Source organism: Tenrec ecaudatus, chromosome 8, assembly GCF_050624435.1.
Source record: "Tenrec ecaudatus isolate mTenEca1 chromosome 8, mTenEca1.hap1, whole genome shotgun sequence".
NCBI classification, from domain to species: domain Eukaryota; kingdom Metazoa; phylum Chordata; class Mammalia; order Afrosoricida; family Tenrecidae; genus Tenrec; species Tenrec ecaudatus.
In genome coordinates, this window is record NC_134537.1 from 161,310,687 (window position 1) to 161,337,849 (window position 27,163).

Consider the following 27,163-nt stretch of genomic DNA (forward strand, 5'->3'; position numbering starts at 1 on the left):
CATCCATTGAGATGACCTTTATTTTTTATTCAAAGTAAATTGCATGTAATAGTACATGCTACCTCTAAACCCTCACTGCCATCACATCGATTCCAACAGGTAGAGCACTGCGGGACCAAGTAGAACGAACTGCCTTGTGGGTATCTGAGGCTGCAGATCCCAATGGGGCAGCAAGCCTCATCTCTCTCAAAGCAGCTGGTGCCTTTGAACTGCTGATCCTGTAGTTAGCAGCCCAACATGTAATCAATTATGCATCCAAGACATCTCTAAATGCTTCAACATGTGTTTATTACTAGAATTCAGTATTTTAAAAAGATTTGTAAAATTAAATTTTTGTGTCATAAAATTGCATATGCCATTGATGAGTTTTAGCAAATGCATCTACTGTGTAATACAAATTCTTATAAAAATATAGGCCTTTTTTATCAACCCAGAAATCTATGTCATATGCCTTTTCAAGCCAATTGTCACTCCATTTCCCCAGATGTATATGTGGTTTTTTTGGGGGCGGGGGTGGAATACTAAAGATGACTTTTACCCCTCCTGGAATTTCATATGAATGGAATCAGTCATACAGTATCCACATTTGTTTCTGGCCTAATTTGCTTCTCTACCATTTAAGTAAATACATCAACTCTTTTTAATCATAGTCCTGTTGTTTGAATCCAAGTTCGATTCAAAAGCTATTATTTTTAATTTTATCTACACCTGAAGGAAGTAGCATTGTTGAGACAGAGAAACCTAGATTTTATTTTTTGAAGGGAAATAATAATTTTCATTCTTTATTTAAAAAATAATAGGGCTTTACGTAGACAGTGTTGGGAATACGATGTTGGTTGCCATTGAGAGGGCTCTGACTTAGGAGGACCCCACAGTGGAGTCCCCCACAGTATTTTCAAGGCTGTGAACTTTCAGAAGTAGATCATCAGGCCTGCCTTCCAAGGTGTGCCTGGATGGGTCCCACTGCCAACCTTTTAGTTCATTGTTGAGAGCTTAACTGTTTGCACCACCAGGCAGTGTGACTAGTCTCCTCGTCTTCCCTAACAAATGAGCACAAGCCAAGGGACTTAAAAAACAAGCCCATAAATTTATTGTGTGAAAGTTCTGGAAGCTGGATGTCTGAAACCAAGTGGTCCATCGTACCAGGCTCTCTGAAGCCTCTGAGGAACCCATCCTTCCTTGTTTCTTGCGACCTTCTGGCTGTGGCTGGCACTTCTTGTTCCTGGCGTATCGTGTAGACATAGCCCTCCAGTCTCCATTTCCATGTCGCTTTATTCCCTGTCTGCCTCTGTGTGTGAATTTCCCTCCTAAATGGGCACAGTCTTTCGGTTAGGGCTCAGCCTAATTCTCTATGTCCTTTATTAACTTGATTATATCTAGACAGAAACTCCCCCCTCTCCCCCCTCCAGTAAAGCCATTTTATTAGGTACTGAGGGTTTGGATGTGAACATATTATTTCTGGTGAACAATTCAGTTCATAACAGGTATCATGCATAGAAAAAAATGTGCTTACTCAAAGTATAGCATCATATGAGGGAGTATTCCCCCCCCCCCCCCAAAAAAAGGGAAAAAGGCTCCGCTGAGTGGAACTTTTCTAGTACACGTTTTTTCCTGTCCAGCAACTTGCTCTGAGTTAGTGCACCCAGTGGCGTCACCTGGGAAGGCTCCCTTTGGTCACAATGAATTTTTTTGTAAAAGCAGTTTCACTTAAACCTAGTTTTTTCTGATGGCCGATTTACATGTGTGGCTGTGAAATTTTGTTTCCTGCTCTGGAAAATTGCTGCAGAAACTACTGTGAAGTTGAACACAGCTTACAAGGACAACACTATGGGAAAACTCAAGTGTCTGAGTGGTTTCCTCATTTCCAAAAATGTCAAATGTCAATTGAACACCAATCTTGTTCTGGACATCTGTCCGTCAACTTCCCAGAATGGACTAAAATGTTGACTCATAGTGCTTTTAGAGTTTGTTCCACCAGGTCAGTCTGTTAATCAAGCTTTCTATTTAGAGCAGTGGCTCTCAACCTTCCTAAAGCCACAACCCTTTCCTCATGTGGTGACTCCCGGCCATAAAATTATTTTAGTTGCTACTTCATAACTGTACTTTTGCTACTGTTATGAATCGGGCAACCCCTGTGAAAGGGTCATTCGACCTCCAAAGGGGTCATGACACACAGGTTGAGAACCACTGATTTAGAGGTTGTGAAAAAATAGTGTAACAGCATGTGATAAAAGCCTGTTTTGTGGCAGATGGGGGACTGGTTTTGCCACCACAACAATGCACCTGCTCACACAGCCATCTCAGGGTACCTACCAGTTTTTGGCAAAAATAGCATGCCTCTCTTTCCCCACATACGTTACTCACCTGACCACACTCTGTGCAACTTCTTTTTGTTTCTGAAAATTAAAAGGAATATGAAAGAACAGTGATTTAATGATGTAGAAGAGGTGAAGCAAAAAAAAAAAAAAAACACCAAAAAAAACAAAAAACCAGGGAGGTGCTTCCAGCCACCCAGACAGATGAGTTTGAAAAATGTTTCCAAGAACGGAAACGCAGATTTCACAAGTGTATTAAGTGCAATGGAGAGCACTTTAAAGGTGATGAAGTTGTTTTATACAAATATTTAAATACACAACTTTGAAAAAAATTCCCTTTTGGGGGGATACACCTTATAATATGGCCTTTTATCTTCGTATTTTCAGGACTTAATTTTTCCAATTTGGACTCTTGATAGAAAATATCAAAGTACAGGTACAGAGATTATCAGGATGTCTGACTGCATATCACTTGACATGGTAGCTGCTGAGTCGATTCTGACTCAGGGTGACCCATGTGTGCGGGAGTGGAACTCTTCCACTGGGCTTTCAGCGGCTGACATAGTAGTAGATTACCAGACGTTTCCTTTGAGGCACCTCATTTGAGGACTGGAACCTTTAATCGTTCTCTTAGCAGCTAAATGCATTAATAATTGCACCAGTCAGGGACTTCATCTAAATAGTAAGCCAAACTCGTTGCCATCATGCCAATTTTGACTTGTCCTAGTATTTAAAATAAATACAACCCCCAAACCCAATCCATTGCCCTGGAGGAGATACTGGCTCATAGTGATCCTGGACAAGGTGTTCAAGACTGTCTATCTTGATTAGAGCCGGCAGACTATCTTTTCCCTGCAGAGCAGCTGGTGGATTTGAACCAGTGTCCTTGCTGTTAGCAGCCCAATGCTTATACCCCCAAAGGCCAGTGAAAGTCCCTAAAATATTCATTGGGAGTCTGTCTCCTTCTCGTGTAAGTTGATATTTGAAGAGTAGTGATTAGGGGTACAGACGGGGTAATGACTATAGATTTGGTTGTTATTCAAGCTTCTTAAATTTCTTCATGGAATTACTGTACAACTATATTTAAACCACTATTTTGTACTAACATTTATAAAGGGGTGTGTGCGGGTGCTATTAGTGATAATGGTAGCACAGTGTTAACCCCAAAGCCAGTGGTTTGGACTCATCAGCTCCTTTTTGGAAAAGGCTCCATAGATCTGTACCTGTCAGAGTGACAGCCTGGGAAGCACTGGGGTACTGTGCTGCTCTTTTTGAGGTGCATTAACTTGTTGGCACGCAACAGCACTAGTTACAGTGATAGGGGTAACTGGTGACGAAGATAGAAATGACTTAGTGTACCTTGTCAGAGCCTATGGAAAAATCATTCAAAAAGACTTCTTGATTGGGATAGTTTTTTATATGGAGCATATTGAAATTGAATTGAAATGAAATTATGTCACCTGCCGCCCCGAACCTGTTTTTACTTTATCTTTGATTGAAGTGATTCTCCTTTCTGCTTATCTTCATCTTTTTAAATATTATTTATATATAATTTTTTTAAAAAATAACTTCTGCAATTGACTGCTGTAAATGACTATTGTACCCTTTAGAGAAGCATTTATGTCACTGTTCAGCATTCTATTCAGCGTTTTCTCACTGTATAAAAGAATGTGTTGTGTATGTGACAAAATTGAAATACTTGTGATTCGTTTTTTTGTTTGTTATCGATAATCTTTTGTGGAATGTTTCAAACTCTAAGAAAGGTTTTATTTCTCTGTTTGCTTTATTTGAGTAAAGTGTGAGTTTCCCAGCTATTTAAAAGTGTTTTATAGTTTTTTTTGTTATAATTGGATGACCCCTTTGTATTCAGGGTCTGTTTTCCTTTATTCTCTAACAGTTTTGAATTTCTTTAGTTATAAAGTAATTTATGGAAATTTTCTTTATTTTCAAGGGATTATAGACTGGAACTAATCTCTAATGCTTCATTATTGTCTTGTCTTTTATGCCATTGAAATGAACAGTAGAGCCTCTCCAGCAAGACTTTAGATCAGTAGTTCTCAACCTTCCTAATTCCGCAACCCACTAATAGTTCTTCATTTTGTGGTGACCTCCAACTGTAAAATTATTTTTGTTCCTACTTCATAACTGTAATTTTGCTACTGTTATGAATTGGGCGACCCCTGTGAAGGGGTCTACTCCCAAAGGGGTTGTGACCCACAGGTTTAGAACCACTGTTTTAGATGGAAAGAGGCCAGAACTGGGTTGGCATTATTTTAACTACTTGGTTGATGGTGTTCAAGAATGTGTAATGCAAAAATTGTCTTACATACTTTTTATTTTGAGTTTTTTTCTTGTTCATATGCAGAATACAAGCTCATTTACAGCACTGTTTTGGCTCCCTGTTTTTGTATCCTGTACATATTTTTCTAAGTACTGTAGTTTTTGCATATGATGCACCCACATAACTAGCACACTCACATGTAAAATACATGATGGAATGCATGAAATTAAGTAAAACAACCTGCAAAAGAGTTCAAGGAAAAAAAGTGTGATGCTGTTAGAAATAGGTCCTTGTTCTTAAGAGCTTATGTTTGAAGAAATATTAACGTGTTACTCAAGGAAACCTTTCGTCATGTGTTCCTATCACTTATCTTTCTCGTGCAGCCCTGTAGCCTTTATTTTCTTTTAATCCATACATATCTCAGAGTGGGAGGCTGGTTCTCATTTTGTACTTCAGCTTCTGATAAATATAAAACCTGCCATTTAAAATCCCTGCTGTTAAGTTTCATGTAGCTGAAGTATAGCAAGAGGAGACTTCCAAAAGTTTATGGAAAATTCCATTATCTTTCAGGTCTATTTTTCATTGGGTTTTTGTTTTGTTTCAAAATTCACTCACTGCCATGGAGTGGGGTTCCTACTCACAGCTCCGTGTGTGTCTTTCTTTCCTCCTGGCTGTCACCTGTTAACCTCTTGCGCACCGAAGGCAAGGCATCTTTCCACACGAGGTGGTGCCACCAGTCCAGGTGCATTCAATATTGACGTGACACCCATCTGCTCAGTACCCTGACCTCCTCATTTCCTGAGTGCATCTGTAGTGATTTTTGTCTCTGCTTCTCTTCACTCCGTCACTCCCATGGAATTTCATCATTATCTAAGATCAGCTTCACCTTTGAGATAACTAGTAGCCAGCATGTGCTTCTGACATTCATAAGACCTATTCTTTACAAGGGGCTCTGGTGATGGAGTGGCTACACACTGGTTACTAACTATAAAGTCTGCACTTCCAAATCACCAGCCGCTCCGAGGGAGGCAGACGAGGCTTTCTACTCCTGGGAAAAGCCTTGGGAACTCAATACCAAACTCAGAGCACTTCTACCCCGCTTTATAGGGTTGCTATGAGTCGGCATCAACTAAATGACAATGAGTGATCGCTTACAAGCTAACGCTATCTCACTTAAGAATCCATTGCTAATCACTTCAGACCTCTTCTTAAGTTTCATTGCCCAGATACAATTCCATCACACGAACATCTGGCAAACCCTAGGTTCTGGACCAGTTTCTTTCTCTGGTCTGCACAAAAGCAGTTTGTAGGGCAGTGATGGACAAAGTCTCACAAGCACGTAGAGACGTGGCACTGCATCTGTGGTCTCCCTCCAGCCACTCCAGGGGCTGCTAGGGCTGCAGGTAGTTCTTTCATTCCGCAGAGAGCTTATTGCAAACACTCCCTTTCCATCCTGTAAACGTGAAAAGCCGGATTCTCGAGAGTTGATCTTGCTGCTTCATGAGAAAATAGAAGCCATAAAAAAATCCCTTAAATTTTCTCACCAGTTTGTGCCATTGGTACCATTTGTCCTAGCACTCCTTCTATTTTACTGGGTGAAATGCCCATCGTTTTTTCCAAGGCTGGTTCTCCAGCTGAGATCTGGATCTCATTCTCGCTCTCTCTCTTTCTGCTAATCAGCACTCTGTCTTTAATTTCTCTTGATAATGCAAATTCCTTCTATCTTGTTAAACATGTCTCCCATAAAACAAAACAACCAACCAAAATATCTCTAGAAAGATATTTCAGTTATTTCTAGCGTTTGCAAAACAAAAAACTTAAACTTACCTTTTTCAGATAACCCTGTACTACAGTATAAACTGCCCCACCCCAATATTACTTATTCAAGTAGTTTGCTCCAAGACCATCCATCCTGACTTCCTTGTTGCTAACCCATCTGCTTAGTGAATGCATCGATGTATTTGACACTTAAAAAATGCTCTCTCGACACACTGTGCAAGCTGAGCATCTCTGCTGCCTCTCCTTTAGGCTCCTTTTCTGTTTTCCCTTTCTCTGCTAGTCCTTTAAATGATAATGATCTTAACTTTGTTACTTAAAAAAAAGTCTTCTTTGCCTTTCTTGTGTTTGTCTATTTTTTTAGGACTTTTAACGTTTGTCTGTTGATTACTTTCATTTTTCCACACTACTGGCTATTAGGTGTTTTCATTTGAATCGTACCACAGATATTTAAAGATCAACATCTCTAAAATGAAATTCCCTTTCTCCCTCTGCTCCCAGTTCAGCTTCATTTCCTGTGATCTTGGCTCAATGCTTGTTTTTACCATCCATAGTCGTCCAGCTTGGATCAAGCCAGAAATTTGGTGGGGAAGTGGGTTTACTGTCTGGGCATGTTGCAAGAGAAAGGTTTACCGTTTCCAACCCTAAGGTCACGGTGTCACTGGGGACGGAATCAATTAGTTCATTGGCAGTGAATTTGGATCATCCTTTATGTCATACTCAGTTAGCCACCAAACCCTGCTGAATATCACCTCCAAAAGATTATTCGTGTCTTCCCTTCATCAAGTGACAACCATCTTTTTTCTAGATTATTCGGCAGTTCCCTTTGCTTCTGTTTCCCCCCTGTAGCTGTTTTCTACTCCAACCATGTACATATATAAAACAGTCTGATCGTGCTACTCCTTAATGTCCCATTCATCCAGGTAAAAGTTAAAACTGCTACTTATTTCTTTCACGATTTGATTTCTGACTTCTACCCTTTCTCACCACTTTACTCCCTACGTGTCCTCCACATTTTACTCAGATGCCATAACTAATACAAAGATGTACTATTTTCCTGGACATCTCTAAGCTTTTTCTATTCTGCTTCAAATGAAAACTTCAGCTCCTCAAATATCACTGATCCATGCTAACTGTGAGAGAGTTTCAGCCTCACGGTATTTAGTTGGTTTGCAGGCGGCTCCTGAATGGGAAAGACAAGGATGTGCTCGTCTCAGAAATTGGTCTCGTTATGTAATTATAACTGACACGTGATTTATAAAGCTTTAAGGGAATTTCCTTAAAGAAGTGTTCCAAGTAATAGTTGCTAATATGAACTCATAATTCTTGTATTTCTGTTCTGAAAAGTGTAGATAAAATAGTTAATTAATGGAAAATGACATAAAACTTATGTAGACTATAGAGAATAAATATTTTCAGTTAATTTGAAAATGACATGTGCTTGAAATGATCATGTTGCTCAGAGTATTAATAGACACTGGAAGTTGTGGGAGCCTGGGTGGTGCCGGGTTAAGTGCTTAGCTGCCAAGAGAGTGAGCGCTGTTGATTTTAAGCTGCCATCTATGTGGAGGGAGACAGATGCGGCTTTATGGCGCAGTTTACTCTGCATAGTTGGAAGATGCTTATTTATTTATATCATTTTTGAAATATAATGAGAATTGTAAAAAGTTTATTAAGATCATATTAAAGTTTTCTTTAAAAAAAAAAAGCAATTCTTCCCGTTCATGTAAGAGAACTAGTTGGATTCTCACCCAGTGCATCTCATGGGCCCGCCACTACCTGGTGTCTGTCCTTGGAGGCACGTTCGTTGATGTCATGCCGCACAGTTTCAGTGGAACTTCCAGATTACGACAGTATGAAGAAAGGCTTGGTGATCATCTGCAAGTGAGAACCCCTTGGATCAGAATGGCTTGATCCTAATCAGCGAGACTGCAAGACTCTGCTTAGATTCTCTCTCCAGGGGTGGCTACCAGAAACTCTGTCTAATTTAGGAGTTTACTTTGTTTCTTCCTTTTCTGGATCACTGTGGGCTGGTCGTGGAGCTCTGGTGGCATAGTGGGTTCTGCGTGGCTGCAGCTAGAAAACGCCAGTCACTGTGGGAAAAAAGACACGTTTGTTACTTCTGTAAAGAGTTACAGTGTCAGGAAGTCAGGGGCCAGTTCTTCCCTATCCTGTGGAGTCGATATGGGGTGGAATAGACTCTGGCGGTGAGTTTGAGTTTTGAGTTGAATGGGTTCAAACCATGCGCTGCTCTGTGGGAGGAAGGGGGGTGCTTCTGCTGCCACGGAGATCTGCAGTCTTAGGAAGCCTGTAGGAAGGATGCTGTGAATAGGAGTTGACTTGATGGATGGGAGTGGTCCTTTTATTGACGATTAGACAATGTCTTGAAAATCCTTGTTTCACTTAATTTTTTTTTCAGGCAGGGTTGGGGCAGCTGTGTAAAAGTGGCTCCTGTTACTCCATTTTGACTCACAGTGGAAATTCTAGATATTTGAACTTAATCCATAAATATTAAAAAAAACCCATTAGCCAACTAAAGTCAGACCTGTGTGAAATAAATCAAAGCCTTATTTATGTAAAGGGGTTATCAGCATGCTAGCAAAGGGCAGAAAATGTTTGTTTTTCTACTCTTACCTCATCAAAGGACCTAATGAAGATGTTTTCCTTAAGTTTAAATGTTAACTAATTTAAGATAAGCTATAATGAAATAGCGTGTTATTGAATGAACCTGGTGGTTGTAAAGAATATCAACAAAGTAGCCCGGGGACCATGTCTGACCTCTGACGTCACATGAAGGAGTTAAAATCAAACTCATCAGCTCCAGACCAATTCCTCTGAGGTAGAAGTCAGACATTCCTCCCACCCTAACCTTTCTTACTAATTCTTACACTAGCTCTCCCTGCTGAAGCGCTCTCTACTTCTGTCATTAATTCCTTGCAGTGGCCACACACAGCTCATAGACTATGAAGTTTATTATGGAAGTTAACAGGTTACAATTCTGGACCAGAAATGCTCAGAATACAGTTCTTCTGATTATGCATCTCTCTCTCTCTCTCTCTCTCTCTCTCTCTCTCTCTCTCTCTCTCTCTCTCTCTCTCTCTCTCTCTCTCTCTCGTCCCTGGCCTCCCAGCCTTGAGTGGCCTTGGCTTCTATCCTGCTCAGGCAGTGTGATATAGCTCTTCTTGTTAGGTGACAGCTAGTTGATTCTGGTTCACAGTGACTCTATGTAGAACAGAGTGAAACATCTGCCTGGTCCTGCACCACCCTCACAATTCCCACGTTTGACTCCATTGTTGCAGCCATTGTGTCACTCCATCTCCTTGAGGGCTTTCTTTTTCTCTCCCCCTTTATTTGACCAAGCCCGATGTCTGTCCAGGGACTGGTCTTTCTTGACAACATGTCTAGAGTATGTGAGATGAAGTCCCACCATCCTGGCCTCCAAAGTGCATTCTGACTGTACTTCTTCTATGATGGATTTTTGTTCTTTCGGGTGTCTGTGATACTGTCAGTATTCTTCTCCTGCACCATAATTCAAACACAGCTTTTCTTCAGCCTTCCTTATTCAAAGTCCAACTTTCACACGCATATGAGGCAATTGAAATACCATCGCTGGGTCAAGTCCTCAAATCAGGTCCTTGATTTTCAACACTTTAGAGAGGTTTTCTGCAGCAGATTTACTCAGTGCAAGCTTTGACCTCTAGACTACAGTTTCCATGAGCATTAATTGTAGATCCAAACAAGGCGTTCTCCATTTAACATGATGTTTTCAGTTTCTCATGTCACTATCTATTGGTCCAGTTGTGAGCTTTACAGTGATGTCGAGCTTCATCAGCAAGGCCTTCAGGTTTGCTTCACTTTCAGCAAGCAAGGTTATGCCATCTAGATATCATAGTCTGTTAATCCTGATGCTCACTCTTTATATCATCCAGCTTCTCTGGTTGTTTGCTCATTGTACAGATTGAACACGTATGGTGAGAGGAAATTTTTCTGATGAACACCTTTCCTGATTTTAAACCATGCAGCAATCTATTGGTTGTTAGCACAACTGCTTCTTAATCCATGAGCACAATTAGGTGTTCTGGAATTCCCATTTTTCTCAAAGCTGCGCATGCTTTGTTACGGTCCCACAATCGAATGCCTTTGCACAGTCTTTAAACTGGGATTCTCTGCTTTCAACCAAGATCTGTCTGACACCTCATGTTCCACGTCCTCTTTGAAACTGGCTTGAACCTCTGGCACATTCCTATCAATATATTGTTGCAACCATTGTTGACTGATCTTCAGCAAAATGATACGTGTCTGAGATGAATGATCTTCTATAATTTAAGCTTTCTGTTGGGTCACCTTTCTTTGGAATGGGTACAAGCATGGGTCTTTTTTCCAGTCAGTTGGCCAAGTAGCTGTCTGATTTCCAGACACGGACGAGTAGTGCTTCCAGAGCTTGTTGAAGCATTTCATCTGTTACTCCGTCAGGTCCTGCAGCCTCCTTGTTTTGGGCTAATGCTTTCAGTGCAGTCTGAACTTCCTTTAGCACCAGTGTTTTCTGGCTCATTTGCTACTTTCTGAAATGGTAGAATGTCAGCTAGTTCTTCTTGGTACAGTGATTGCGATGTTTCCTGTATCATTCAGTGTTTTGCCCACAGAATTGTTCAGTTTTGCAGCTTGAGGTTTGATTCCCCCCCCCCCCCCCCCGAGTTCTTTCAGTTTAAGATATATTAAGCATGTTCGTCCATTTTGGTTTTTCAACTCGAGGTCTTTGCTCATTTCATTATTATATTTGACTGTCTTCTGGAGCTGCTGTTTGAAAATTTTTTGTTAAGCTCTTTGACTTTATCAATTTTCCATGTGCCTTAACCTACCCTATATTGAGAGCAAGTTTCAGGCTCTTCTGACTGAATCCACACTCATCTTTGCATGCTTTCCTGTCTTTTAATGACCTTTGGCTTTCTTGAGGAATAATGTTCTTGATGTCCTCTCCTCCCACAGCTCATCAGGTCTTCTATCATTAGCGTTCAAGGCATCAAACCTCCTCTAGAGATGGTCTCAAAATTCAAGTGGGATGTGCTCACACTTGTACTTTGGTTCTGTGTTAGTCTGGGTAGACTAGAGAAACAAATCCATGGACACACATGTGTATAAGAAAGAGATTTATATACAAGAGCAATTGAACATTGAGGAAACATCCCAGCCCCATCCAGACCAAGTCCATAAGTCCGATATTAGCCCACATGTCCGATACCAATCTAGAAAGTCCTCTTCAGACTCACGAAACACATGCAATGACGCCGAATGTAGACGATCACAGGCCAGTTGGTGGAAAGTCTTTGGATCCAGTGGCATTGGAAACATCTCAGCGCTGGTAGGAGTCTCTGCATTGGAAATATCTCAGCGCTGGTAGAGGAGTCTCTGCATTGGAAATATCTCAGCGGTGACAGGGGTTTCTGCACTTAATCCTCAAATTAACACCAGATTAGGGGACTACCACTGGTTCTTATATACTTGTTTTAATTTCTTCAGCTTCTGTTTGAACTTACATACTAGCAATTGATGGCCTGTTCCACATTCGGTCTCTGGCCTGATTTTAGTTTCTGATACCGAGCTTCTCCATTGTGTCTTCCCACAGATGTAGTCAGTCTGGTTTCTGTGCATTCCCTCTGGAGAATTCCATTTGTGTAGTTGCTGTTCGTGTTGTTCAAAAATGGTATTTGCGTGGAAGAAGTTGTTGGTCTTGCAAAATTCTATCATGTGGTCTCTACCTTTGTTTTTATCACCAAGACCATATTTTCCAATTACTGTTCCTTTCTGTTCAACAACTTTTGCATTCCAGTAGCCAATAATTATCAGTGCATCTTGATCACCGGTTTGATCAATTTCAGACTAAAGCCACTGGTAGAATTCTTCAGTTTCTGCATCACTCGACTCGATGGTGGGTGCATATATTTGAATAATAGTTGTATTGATTGGATTTTCTTGATGGAAGGTAGATATAGTCCTATCACAGACACTGTTGTGCTTCAAGGTAGGTCTTTAAATGTTTTCTTTGGCTCTCTAACTGTAGCGGCCTGAGGTGACCTGCCAAGATGGTTCGCTACTCATTCGACCCAGAAAACCCTACAAAATCCTGCAAATCAAGAGGGTTGAACCTCTGGGTCCACTTCAAGAACACCCGTGAAACTGCCCAGGCCATCAAAGGCATGCACATCCGGAAAGCCACCAAATACTTGAAAGACGTCACTCTGCAGAAGCAATGTGTGCCTATCCGACGGTACAATGGTGGTGTTGGCAGGTGTGCCCAGGCCAAGCAATGGGGTTGGACCCAGGGTCGGTGGCCCAAAAAGAGTGCTGAATTTTTGCTTCACATGCTTAAAAATACAGAAAGTAATGCTGAACTTAAGGGTTTAGATGTGGATTCTGTGGTCATTGAGCACATCCAGGTGAACAAAGCCCCCAAGATGCGCCGCCGGACTGACAGAGCTCACGGTCAGATCAACCCATCCATGAGCTCCCCTGCCACATTGAGATGATCCTGACTGAGAAGGAACAGATCGTTCCCAAACCAGAAGAGGAGGTTGCACAGAAGAAAAAAATTTCCCAGAAGAAACTGAAGAAGCAAAAACTCATGGCTCAGGAATAAATTAAGTTTAAAATAATAAAAGTTAAAGCGCTAAAAACAATGTTCTCTTTGACAATTAATGCAGGGCCCTTCCTCTTGACTGTCATTCCCATTGTAATAAACCATATGGTTTCGTGATTAAAATGGCCAATTCCAGTTCATTGCAGCTCACTAACACCAAGCATACTGATCTGTATGCATTCCATTTCATTTTCCCACTTTTCCTAGATTCATACGTATACTTAGTACATTCCAAGTTCTGATTATTAGATTTTTGCAGCTCTTCTTATTTAGAGTCGTGCCCCATTTAGCAAATGAAGGTCCCGAAGGGTTTTACTCCAGACACATCATTATGGTTGACTCTGGGTATGCAGCTCTTCCTCCATTGTTTTTAAGTGCCTTCTGACACTGTTTTCAATACTATTAATGAGGTCTTCAGTAGCTGAAAATGTTTTGATGTTGTGCCTAAAGGTTTCACTGACTAATTCCTGTGACGTAGACAGCCAGTGTCTTCTTTGGAGTCCACTCTTAGTTTGATAGCCCTACTGAAACCTGTTCACTTTGGGTCACCCTGATGGCATTTGAAATCCCCAGCTAGAGCTTCCAGCACCACAACACACCAGCCACCACTGAAGGACAAAGTGCAGATAAGTGAAGGGAGTCAAGCCTGAGGGAGTAAAGCCTTCTGAGATCTTCATTTGCATACGGGACAAAACTCAAAATGAGAAACTCTTGTAGAGCTGCCAGTAAATGCCTAGAGAGGACACTCCACTCCACCTTAAGTAGACTTCAGCCTGAAGGCACTTGTCTCTAGGGCTGTAGGTCATCAGAGCTCGATCCCAGTTACCTGCCTGAAAGCCGTCGCCATCCCACCAGCCAGTCTCCAGCCTAGAGACACGCAGCCCTACTTGTCCCGGAGCCCAGAAGTCCACTGCTGTGCACTGTGCTTTGACTTTTCTGGTGTAAGTGCTCTGACTTGTGGCACTCAAAGGGTACACTCCACTCCCTAGCCCTTCTTTCTGGATGCTAATGAGATCATTATCATTTTATACTCCGCAGGATGGCAAAATTGGTCAATCCTCACATTAGAGTTTTAAGTTTTTATAATCACAATTTAGTCATATAAACCTATTAGAATCTTTCCCCCACTTTTTCTTACTCAAATCCCTCAGGAAAAGAGGAAATACCTTCAGTCTTCATGGTCTTACGGGGAGTGCATGTATCCTTTTCTTCCATAGGGGTGCACGAGGCCGAGAGGAAGAGGTTGGAGTCTGCCTGGAGGTCTTCAGGAGAACATCTTGGAAAGCAGCCATGGGAAGCCCTGTGGGGCGCAGTTCAACAAGGGCACACATGGGGTCACCATGAGCTGGGCTTTCTGGGAACTGGTATATTGCACATTCTCTTGTGGTGCTGAGTGCTTTGTCGGAGCTGTGCCCGGTGTTGGTGTTGCTATCAGGTATCCTGAAGCGAAAGTTGTGTATGTCTTCAGGTTGAGGATAACAAAGCTGGGATGCCTGGGTCCTGACCATCATGGCAGTTACATTGTGAATATCAGCCCTGAAGAGTGTGGTTTTCTGTCACTTGCTGCTGAACCCAATTCAAGCTGATAGGACATAGAAAACTTTTCATTTCTTTTGTACTGCAGAAGAAAGAAGATGTTAGAAATATTCATATGTGTGTGTTTAAATAGCTTTTAAAATCAGTATCAATGATCGCCTTTAACAGAGTTCCTTTTGTGTATGTGCCTGGTTATAGACATAATTAATTTTCTTTATATAACAATTCTGCAAAGTTATATCTGTCGCTGGTTTACTGATGTGATTGAAATTTGGGGGTATCTGTGCTGTTTTTAAGTGGCCGAATTCATATAGTTTCTTCTAACACTAGCGCACTTCTGCTCCCCCAAAACAAAACAAAAGACCACGCCTTTTTGCTGATATTGTTAGGTGCTGTGGAGTTGATTTTTGACTCCTCATTGACCCCATGTCACAGAATGGAATTGTCCTATGGGGTTTTTCACCAGAGCGTCTCCAAGGAGCTTCTACGTGGGTTCGAACCACCAACCTTTCCGATACCAGCCGAGTGTTTAACGTTGTGCCACTTTATTTCCTAGAGATCTTCTGTTTGGTAGGTTAATTTATTTAGGGTGTGCCCTATGCAAGTGTCCAAATCCATTGCTGAAGATTATTTTCCTTTGCTACTTTATAAATTATATGTCTTTTATGAATTTGGTTAGTATGTATTATTTCTTTGGAACTAGGGAGATGTTAAAACAAGCAATTTTATTCTGAATTTGCCAAGTTGAAAACCGCCATTAACCGTAGATGAAGTTTGACTTTTGATTGTAGATAGTAATAGAACCTTAAAGTACACATGTCACTTATGAGGGTTAGTCTGAAGAAGTCCTCAAGCCAGCCTTTGCTTTAAGTTTCTTAACTCGGTTAATGTCTTTAGTTAATTAAATGTTTAGTTTTTTCCATATGATTAGCTGTAAATTACTACACTTAAAATCTGAGGAATCAGCTTGCTTGATTCTTGTAGCCTATTCTAATTCTCCTAACTCATTGAGAAATTTTGATGTATTTTTTGGTGGTCCTCATTTAAAAAAAAATCATTTTATTAGGAGCTCATACAACTCTTATTACAATCCCTACAGACATCAATTGTGTAAAGCACATTTGTACATTCATTGCCCTCATCATTCTCAAAACATTTGCTCTTCACTTAAGCCCCTGGCATCAGGTCCTCATTTTTCCCCTCCCTCCCCCCGGCCCCCTCCCTCATGAACGCTTGATAATTTATAAGTTATTTTGTCATATCTTTCCCTGTCTGGCATCTCCCTTCACCCACTTTACTGTTGTCTGTCCCCTAAGGAGGAGGTCACATGTAGATCCTTAAAATCGGTTCCCCCTTTCCAGCCCACCCTCCCAGTATCGCCACTCACACCACTGGTACTGAAGGGATCATCTGCCCTGGATTCCCTGTGTTTCCAGTTCCCACCTGTACCCGTGTGCATCCTCTGGTCTAGCCAGATTTGCAAGGTAGGATTTGGATCATGATAGTAGGGGGTGGGGGGGGCAGGGGGAGGAAGCATTTAGGAACTAGAGAAAAGTTGTATTTCATTGTTGCTACATCACACCCTGACTAGCTTGTCTCTTCCCCAAGACCCTTCTGTAAGGGGATGTCCAGTGGCCTACACATGCGCTTTGGGTCTCCACTCTGCACTGCCCCCCTCATTTATTATGGTAAGACTTTTTGTTCTGATGATGCCTGATACCTAATCCCTTCAACACCTTATGATTGCACAGGCTGGTGTGCTTCTTCCATGTGGGCTTTGTTGCTTCTGAACTAGATGGCCGCTTGTTTACCTTCAAGCCTTTAAGACCCCAGAAGATGCTCTATCTTTTCATAGCCAGGCGCCATCAGCTTTTTTCACCACATTTGCTTATGCACCTGTTTGTTTTCAGTGGTTGTATCAGGGAGATGAGCACACAATGATATGGTTTTTTGTTCTTTGATGCTTCATAACTGATCCCTTCGGCACCTTGTGATTACATAGGCTGGTGCACTTCTTCCATGTGGACTTTGTTGTTTCTGAGCTAAATTTACCTTCAAGCCTTTAAGACCCCAGAAGCTGTATCTTTTGATAACCAGGCACCATCAGCTTTCTTCACCACATTTGATTGTTCACCCTCTTTGTCTTCAGGGGTTGTGTCAGGAAGGTGAGCATCATAGAATGCCAATTTAATAGAAGAAAGTATTCTTGCATTGAGGGAGTACTTGAGTGGAGGCCCAATGTCCTTCTGCTACCTTAATACTAAACCTATAAATATAGGCACGTAGATCTATTTCCCCATTCCTCATATATAAATATATTTGCATATGTACATGTCTTTGTCTAGACCTCTATAAATGCCCTTTGCCTCCCAGCTCTCCTCTTATTTCCTTTGAGTTTCCTCCTGTCCCACTATCATGCTCAGTCCCCACCAGGGTTTCAGCCTTTCCTCTTGATTACATTACCCTTGATCATGCCCAACCTGACCTCCCACACCCTCCTTAACACCGATTTGGATCACTTGTTGTTCCCTTGTCCCTGGGTTTATTACCACTACCTTACCCCCTCTCTCCCTTGTCCCCGCGTAACTGTCAGTTATTTTCTCCTCCCACTGTTCATCCAACCTATGTTATTTAGACAGACCTGTAGCAAAACCAAGCAACAATATACAACAAAACAACAACAACAAACCAATGACAAAAAACAAAAACAAAATACAAGAAAGAGAAGCTTGTAGTTCAAGGATCATCTGTTGGCCTTTAGGAGTGTTTTCCAGTTCAGTCTGTTGGGGCATCACGCCCTGGCCCAAAGTCCACCTTCAGCATTGCCTGGGGACCTCGCTACTCTGTTCCCTTGCTGTTCTGTTGCACCCCGTTAATGTTTTGCCTCAGTGTGGTGGGATCAGATCGGGTGCAATTTCCATACTGTGTCTCTGGTGTTGTCCCCTATAGGGCTATGGGACAGCAAGGGGCGTCATGTCTCACAGTGGGGCTGGCCATGTGGTCCTCTCTGTCGACTGGCTGCTCTAATTGGGAACATCGTCCTCACAGCCGGTCCTCATTCTTACTATTTTGTTTTAACCCACATCCTTTACTGTTCTGGGATGACAGGATCGCTGCCACGGGACAAACATCTCACCTCCTAGGAACATAGAGTGCCAAGAATTACTTCAAGTATGTGGTCTTATAAAAAACGTTTGCTTAAAGAAACTTAAGTTTTGTCATCTACGATGCCAAAATATTTTTAAAACCTGGGTGTTCCAGAACCTGTTTGACCTGTTATCTCTTAAGTGAGATGTGAAGACTGATTACATACCGGAAAGAAATCACTGGTAGACGAGAGATGCCAGAGCTACAGTGAATAAGTCCTTGTTTGTGTAACCATTTATTTTATTGAGTCTTTGTTTGGAGTACAGGAAATTAAATACTATGGAAAGATTTTTAATCCTGGCTGTTCACCTGCTGCCTGTGCTATTTTAGCAAACCAGACTCACTCACTGCCATGGAGTCCACTCTGACTCATGGCGACCCTTCAGGGCAGGCAGGGTAGCACTGCCCCTGTGGCCTTCTGAGACTGGAACTCTCCATGGGAGTAGGGCGCCTCATCTTCCTCCAAGAAGTAGGTGGTGGTTTTTAACTGCGGACTTTGCAGTCAGCAGCCTACCTCCTAACCACTGCTTCTGCTCCCTATGCCATTTAGAATGTCTTAATGCTCTCATTGGTTTATACATGTTTCCCTTTAGGAAATTATAATGCATGGTTGCAAAGTTGACGTGGAAGAGTTTAGTATGGATAATATTTTGCATAAAAATGTTATGTACATTCGGAATGTGCTTGGGTCCTACCACTGTGCACTGGCTTTGTGTGGAGCCACCGAGCTCTTCTCCACAGTGACTGCACCATTGTTCATTTTACATGTGGTTCCTGTCCCTGAAGTCTTGCCAACACTTTCATTTTTCTGATTTCAATAGCTGTCCTGGTGTGTGTGAACTGGTGTTTCATTGTCGTTTTGACTTTACTTCCTTATTGATGAGATGGTGATTGGATTGTACTTCCTTCTGATGAGTCCTGCGCCACAAAGTTGGGCCACTAACCTTTGCAAGGGCAATAGTTTGAATCCAAAATCTGCTCTTTAGAGAGAGAGAAGCCTGTCTGCTCTCATAAAGTGTTAAAGGTACACTCTAGGAATTGACTCAGTGGCAGTGGACATATTTAAGCATTTTTATTATTGCTGAGTTATGGAGTTATGGTGGTGCAATGTGGTTAAGTGTTGGTAACTAACTGCAAGGTAGGGAGTTCAAACCATCCAGCTACTGTGCCTAGAGCAAAAGGAGGTTCTGCATTCCCAGACGTATATAGTCTCAAGAACCCCAAAGAACAGTTCACTTTTGCCCTGTAAGGCCTCTTTGAGTTAGAATTGACTCCAGGGCAGTGGCAGCGACATGGGTTACAAGAGTTAAGGTGAACAGCTTTTCCCTTGCTTACTGGCCATTTAAGGCAGCACCCATGTGGTGCTGAGGGTCAGCAGTGGGCTGCTAACCACCACTTCAAACCTGCCAGCCGCTCCTCAGGAAACAGATGAGGCTCTTGGAAACCTAGAGGGTTACTGTGAGTCAGAATTGATTCAGTAGCATGTTTTGTAAGTCACTTGCCCAAGTTTTATTGGATCCCTTGTATTTTTGTGTTGTTGGAATTCTTTATGTATTCTGGCTATTAAGCTCTTGTCAGGTGTATGATTTGCAAGTATTTTCTGCCACTTTACAGATAGTTTTTACTTTCTCAATAATGTTCTCTGATGTAAAAAAACCTTTAATTTTTTTTGCGTAGGAGTATTTTATTGTAGTTTAGGGGGCCATTTATATATCTTTTAAGTTTCCTATTAACTTAGTGCACGTCTTGTTGTGTGGTGTTAGTTGCAAGCCCCCAGTGTAGCAACATGCTTCCTCCTGATGGAACTGTTTCAGTTTGCCAGTCTTTCCTGGCCTGGTTTATTTCTGCACTCGGATTCTGGGTACATGGCACCCTTTGGTCTTCTGTGTCTGATTGTTCTGAAGTGCATGCTCTTCTCGGGTGTTTCTGTACACTTTGTCTGCCTGGTGCTTGCCTGGGGGAACTGTGGAGGTGCCGCTAACTGAAAGGTCAGCTTGAATCCACCAGCTGCTCCTTGTGAAAAAAGATGAGCTTTCTACTCCTGTGAAGAGTAAGTCTCATAAATCCACCTCTGCTGTGACTTGAATTGCTGTGAGTTGGAATCAACTCGGGGGGTGGTGAGTTTTGTTTCGTTTTTAAATTTTTTCATTTTCAGTTTTTACTGTTTGGCTGCAGGGTGATCTGGGAGTGGATTCAATTGCTGGTTTGAAGACTGTCTGTGGGTCCCACCAGTCTGTTAGACCTGCCTGTGGGTTTGTTTGTTTTTCTACAGTTTTTCTCTCACTCTGCCTGTACTTCTGCAGGAGCTTGACCAGAGTGGTTGGTAGTGATAGTGGGGTACCAAGTAGTTCTTTTGTGAAGACTGGTTCATGTGGTCTGTTTGTCCTTTGCAATCGTTTCTTTGAAACTTTGATTTTCCTTATTCTGGTTGGCTCAGATAGGAACAGATTCACTGGTGGATTTTGGATGACTGCTAGAAAGGACAACTTACCATTTGATGCATTCATTTAGTCTGTTTTATTTTTCCTTACACATGTTTTGATGTTGCAGCTAAGAATTCATTGTTAATTCCAAGGTTGTAAAGATTTCTTTGTTTTTCCTAATAGCTGTATGGTTTTAGCTATTATACTTCAGGCTGTTAATGTATTTTCAGTTTATTTTTATATGTGGTGTGAGATAAACATTCAAATGACTTTTTTTGGATATGGAAATCTAACCCCAGGACCTAGCTTTCCTTAACATACAAACAGGATCTTGTCTTTGCAGAATGTCTTAACAGAAAAAAAATCATGACTATGCTTTAAAAGTTTACTGGATTCCAGATTATGAGACCATTATAGAAAATAGAAGATATGAAAAGAATTTTAAAAGGAATTTATTTTATGACCACCCAGAGCAAAGATACTCTTTGAGTTTTCACAGTTTTTAATTATTTTTTCATAATTTATTATAAGCTTTTAAAATATCTGACAGTGTACCTTCCATAACATTGCAGTATTTCCCCTATATTATTAATTAAAAGTAAATGAACAGTATTGAATTAATGCTTATTAATATTTGTATATAATACATATATATGTATATAGTTTTCTTCACCTTTACTCTGTTATTGGATATTGTGTTCTGTGTAATGAATGATACTCATTCTCACTGATGACAGAGAATTTGACCAACGTCCTATTAATAATTTTTTAAACCTTTGTTGGAATCACTTAAATTATATCTTACTGGAGTATAAGCCATTTGAGTGCTAGGAAGATTTAATTACCAATGTATAAATGCCGCAAGTTATATATATACACAGTAATTGACATAGTTTTATATAATATAAAATGTATTATACTAATTTATTTGTTTAATGGGACAGGCTACAAGTTATATTTATATTCCCAATTTACACCATTATGTCTAGCATGAAGATATTAATTTGGACATATTGAATTTACATAGTTGGATTACCTATTACTCTAGGTTTTCCCCTGTAGATAAGAGTGTGCATGCATCCTGGCCCACCAAGCCTTGAGGCCAATATCCCTGCTCAGAGCAGCCAATGCACAGAGAGGACCATGTGGTCGGCCCCACTACGAGACACAACATCCTTCACTGACCCATACCCCTACAGGGGACAACACTGGAGACCCAGTGTGGGAATTGCACCCGATCTGACACCACTGAGGCAAAACACTAAGGGTGTCCAACAGAACACCAAGGGGAGCAGAGCAAGGAAGTCTGAGGGAATACCAAAAATAGACTTTGGGGCCAGGATGTGGCACCCCATCAGACTCAACCAGAAAAGATTCCTTAAGGTCAATAAACAGACCTTGAACTGTATACAGGCTTTTCTTTATTTTGTCATTGTTTTTGTTTCATTTTTCTGTTGCTTTGTTTTGCTCTGTCTTGGTTTTGTGCATATTATTATCTCTGCAGGTCTATCTAGATAAGATAGGTGGGATAAACAATCTGGAGGAGAAAACAACAGACCGACAGTTCCAGGGTGACATGGGAGAGGAGAAAGGTGGGGGAAAGTAAGTGGTGTTAACAACCCCCCCCAAGGGACAACAAGTGATCCAGAATTGGTGGTGAGGAGGGTGTAAGAGGCCTGGTAGAACTTGATCAAGGGAAAAGTAACCAAGAGGAATTACTGTAACCCAAATGAAGGCTGAGCATGATAGTGGGACAAGAGGAAAGTAAAAGGAAATAGAGGAAAGAACTAGGAGGCAAAGGGCATGTATAGAGATCTAAATACAGGCATGTGCATATGTATATATATGTATATGATGGGGAAATAGATCTATGTACATATATTTATAGGTTTAGCATTAAGGTAGCAGATAGACATTGGGCCTCTATGCAAGTACTCCCTCAACGCAAGAAGACTTTTTTTAATTCAACTGGCATTCCATGATGCTCACCTTCACGACACAATTGCCGAAGAAAAATGTGTGCATAAGCAAATGTGAAGAAAGCTGATGGTACCAGGCTATCAAAAGATATAGTGTCTGGGGTCTTAAAAATAAACAAGCAGTCATCTAGCTCAGAAACAAGAAAGCCCACATGGAAGAAGCACATCAGCCTGTGTGATCACAAGGTGTCAATGGGATCAAATATCAGGCATCAAAGAACAAAAAATCATATTGTGAATGAGGAGGAATGCAGAGTGGGGACACCATCTGTAGGCAACTGGACATCCCCTTACAGAAGGGTCGGGGAGAGAAGACGAGCCTGTCAGGGTGCAGTGTAGCAACGATGAAACATATAACTTTCCTCTAGTTCTTAAATGCTTCCTTCCTCCACTATCATGATCCCAATTTTAACTTAAAAATCCGGCTAGACCAGAGGATGTACACTGATACAGATAGGAACTGGAAACACAGGAAATCCAGGACAGATAACCCCCTCAGGACCAGTGGTGAGAGTGTGACAATATTGGGAGGGTGGAGGGAAGGTGGGGCATAAAGGGGGAACCGATTACAAGAATCTACATAAAACCCCCTCCCTGGGGGAATGGAAAAGAGAAAAGTGGGTCAAGGGAGATGTCGGACAGTGTAAGATATGAAAAAAATAATAATTTATAAATTATCCAGGGTTCATGAGAGGGGAGGGAGGGGAAAATGAGAAGCTGATACCAACAGCTCAAGTAGAAAGCAAATGTTTTGAGAATGATGATGACAACAAATGTACAAATGTGCTTACACATGGATATGTGTGGATTATGATAAGAATTGTATGAGCCCCCAGTAAAATGACTTTTTAAAAAGTGTACATGAAATAGTAATAAGATGAAATTTCAATTTTGGTTATATGTTTCTGAGGTAGTTACTTTATTGTGCCCACTTGGCCAATAAACACATGTGGGATTAATTGCAGGGTAGAGGGATAAATGGCTCGGTGAGCCTCACCTTTCTAGTTCTTTGGTCTCTTGCTTTGTGATGGTCGCATCAGGGTGCACCTGCCTTAGCCAGTTCCCTGCTTCAGCTGGCAAGACTCACTTCCTGCAAGACATTTGTGAGGAGAAGCTGCATGGACCTACCCCAGTGCAGCCCTGGGTGTTGGAGCAGTCCTGTGTAGACCCCTGCCAATGCTGAGATGCTTACATGTTCACTGATTCGGCGTTCCTCCTGCAGTTGGCATCATTGTATATGTTTGGTGAGATGGAGGAGGACTTTGTGGATTGGTGTCAGACATATGGGTTAATGTTGGACTTGTGGGCTTGGGCATCACTGGGTTGGGATGTTTTCTTGATGTGCACTTAACCTTTATATAAAACTCTTTCTCATACATGAGTTTCTGTGGATTTGTTTCTCTAATGTACCTAGACTAATATGGTTTCCCTGTCAAGGAATAAGCCTAGCCTTATTTGTAATGTACACACTTCTCTGCCCCTAGTTTTTGGTAGCTCTTTTTCATGAGAGAATGTTTTTGGATATGCCATTTAAGGAGATGAATAATAGTTCAAGGACATCCATATTTAAGTATTGTATTTGCTTGATTTATCACATGCCACAATATGGTTTAGCTATTTAAAGATATCTTCAGTGGCAAACACACAAGAGTGAATCATGTGTTCTGGGATACTGGCCAAATTTCATAGTTATGTTATGGCTTTGTAGCTTTTATATATAAGTGGGTTTCCATAATGTTCTAATATAAAGAAATATGAAAAGCAAAATTAATGTTATGTTTATATTGTTTTCTGAACTTACTGTATTTGATGGTGTTTAAAATATTGAAGGCATTCATGTACACACAATGGTATATGTTGGAAATTGTAATATATTGGTACCAGCAAATGTGCAGGCAAATGAAGTTCATACAGTGTTTGAAATGCACTTAATGTACTATGTTTTAGTGACTGTTAGTAGGCAAAAAGCCAGTAGCAGATAGCACTTCTTGGCCTTTTGTCTGAGGTCAAGTGTATTATCTGTTCTTATCAGTTAAATATCTGATATGTCCTCTATTGGAGGACAGTATATTAAATGTATTTTTGCAACTAGGAGCTGGACTGGGAGCTTGCCCGTCCTCTCCACCGCATTGCCCTGGTATTGCGGTACTTGCAGGAACTGTACACTCCCAAACAACAGTATGAGAAAAGTCTGAATCAGTTCACTGAGAGACCATGCAGACAAAGCTTGTATAGCCACCAAGATTAATAACAAGGCAGGAGGATATTGAACAACACTGTAATATTTTTAATTGCAACATAGGTCTCTGAGTACGCGTTAGTAGACACACAATGAACTAATTTAATAAATATTTTTTTCTGGTTAGTTCTTGATCTTAATATGCTTTATTCACCCCACAGTACTCTCTAGTCATCTTTCTATATCAGTACCTTTAAATCTTACTCTTTTAAATAGTACTACAATATTTTGTTGCTTGCATGTATTATAGGCTATTTAATCCATTACCATGCACAGAGTTATTTTGGGCCAGTTTTATTAACATCTGGATAGCAAAGATATCTTTACATATGTATATTTATAGACTTATACAGGTTGTAAGAAAAGTAAGTTATTTCACATATTTTTTCAATTAGTTTTACATACTTTGTACATAAAGTAAAAATATTCACTTATAAAGAAAAAAAACCCTTCCATAGTTGCTTAAGTATTTGTGGGGACAAGTGGAAGTCATTTTCTTGCTTTGTAACCCACATCAAAGTAACCCTCATGGTTAAAGGGGATAAACATAAAATTAAAAACCATAAACAAAGTGAAACTATAGAAATTTCCATTTTGATATGAAAAGAATCAAAGTTTTATTTGCTGACAATGTCAGAAAATTAAAAGAGAAAGTTAAAATTTAGAAAAACTCAGAAAAACTGTGTGATCCAAAAGGTAGACAGTGCATTAATATTAAACCCCTGGTGTTGCAGTGGTTATGTGTTGGGCTGTGATCAGCATGGTCAGCAGTTTGAAACCAGCAGCAGCAGCTCCTCAGGAGAAAGGCTGGGCTTTCTACTCCCATAATCAGTTACAATCTCGGAAATCCACAGGGTTTGACATTGACTGATGGCAGTGAGAGTATATAAGCATTCTTACAAGTTCATTGTGAAGTGCCAAGTGTTACTAGAAAAAACAGATTAAAGGATATAAACGATTCACTAAAGAAACACTCAAGGACAAGATAATATATAAGAATAATGTCCAGTTTTTAAAAATGAAAAATAAAACGACAGTGAAATATTTTCTCACATGTAAAAATACCATATATGCTCGCGTATAATCTGAGTTTCCCAGCACGTTTTTAATGTAGTTTTTGTGGTAAAATAGGTGCCACGGCTGATAATCATGTCGGCTTATGCTCGTTTACATATGGTATTAAAACGTATGAGACTGTCCACTGTAGAGAAGAGTCAATTTGGCATGCTCTTTCACTGTGGTCTAAGAATTGCTACCATTTTCTTCTTCTAAAAAATGGACTATTTTCTAGAGCAGATTTAGGTTTTCAAAACCTTTAGCAGAGAGTACAGCGTTCCATATGTATCCCTCCTTGACTTTCCCCTAGTATATTTAATATCCTGCCTCAGTGTCGTATATTTAACAATATCTCTGCTGATAATGTCACCAGTGAACCAACCTTGAGACACTGTTATTCATGAAAGTCTATAGTTTACATTAAGGCTCACGCTGTATTTTATTTACTGTTCTGTGACTTTTGACAAATGCGTGATGTCATGTACCCATCATCACATTCTCATACAAAATGCTTTCAAGTTTATGACTAACAATCCCATGCAGCCCCCCCCCCATTCATTCTTTACCCCTTAACTACTGATCTTTTTGCTCTCTTTATAATTTTGCCTCTCCTAGAATTGTTATATAGTTGGGAGTATATGAGAACGTAGTCTTTTCAGACTGGCTTTTAAAATTTAGCCATATACTTTGAAGGTTCCTCTGTGTTTTGTTGTGTCCGAGAGTGCATGTCTTTTTATCACCAAATAGTAAGTATATCGTTGTATGGATGTACTAGTTTGTTTATCCATTCTCCTTTTTAAGGGTATCTTGGTTGCTTCTAGTTTTTGGTAATTATGAATAAAGCTACTACAAACATTTGTGGGCAAGCTTTTTTGTAGACATAAGGTTTTGATTCGTTTGGATAAATACCTAGGGGCACAGTTACTGAGTCATATGGCAAGACTATGTTTAGGTTTGTAAGAAACTGCCAAACTGCCTTACAGAGTGGCTGGGTATTAAGTTAGCCTGTTACTGTTTTCATGAATGTTGGCCAAAGACCTGAGACTTCTTGGTCTGAGACAAGGTACTTTATTACGCATGTCCAAAGCAGTAAGTAGCTCAGACTGCCTTGTAAAGCAGTTCTCCCTGCATGTCTCCAAAGCTTCACAGGACAACGGAGGGCCGCCCCTGACGATGTCCTACACGTATAGTGTGATGGCACAGGAATATTAAGCTAGAGAAAGCTCCTTTGTGTGTGTGTGTGTGTAGTAAGTAGAAGCAAGCCTGCTTTTTGTTATCATTCTTGGACTTAATTTAATTTGGTTCTAGTGAGGAAGGAAACTCCAATTTCAGTTCTTTAAAATTTGAGACTTATTTTATGGTTTGGCATGATATAAATGATTATATTTAACTTTGTAGAATGTAGTCTCGTATGTCAGTTAAATCAAGTTTGCTGATTACCGTATATCCTCGAGTATAAGCTAATTCGAATACCAGCGGAGGCACCTAATTTTACCACAAAACTATTAAAAATGTGCTGAAAAACTTGGTTTTATACTCAAGTATATACAGTATGTTGTTCACATCCTTTGTGTTTACTCGCCCCCCCTCCTTTTGTTAAATCTGGAGGGAGGTACACTGAGAGGTATACTAAAATTGCTTAGTACCTTTTCTGTTTCTCCTTTTAGTCTATAAGCTTAGCTTTATTTATATATATTAACAGTGTTATTAACATACAGAGAGTAATTGTGGAAGTAACTGGAAACAATCTAAATGCCCCCTAAAGTTGAGCAGATGT

At 40.6% G+C, this 27,163-nt stretch overlaps 1 protein-coding gene and 1 non-coding gene across 2 annotated transcripts in view; both read left to right on the forward strand.

Moving 5' to 3' along the window:
• Nucleotides 1-27,163, forward strand: part of ROCK2 (Rho associated coiled-coil containing protein kinase 2) — a 127,334-nt gene that overhangs the window by 7,822 nt on the left and 92,349 nt on the right. The window lies entirely within an intron of this gene.
• On the forward strand, nucleotides 24,072-24,262 carry LOC142455640 (U2 spliceosomal RNA). The gene has a single exon (XR_012785816.1). It is a non-coding gene; the product is annotated as a U2 spliceosomal RNA (small nuclear RNA).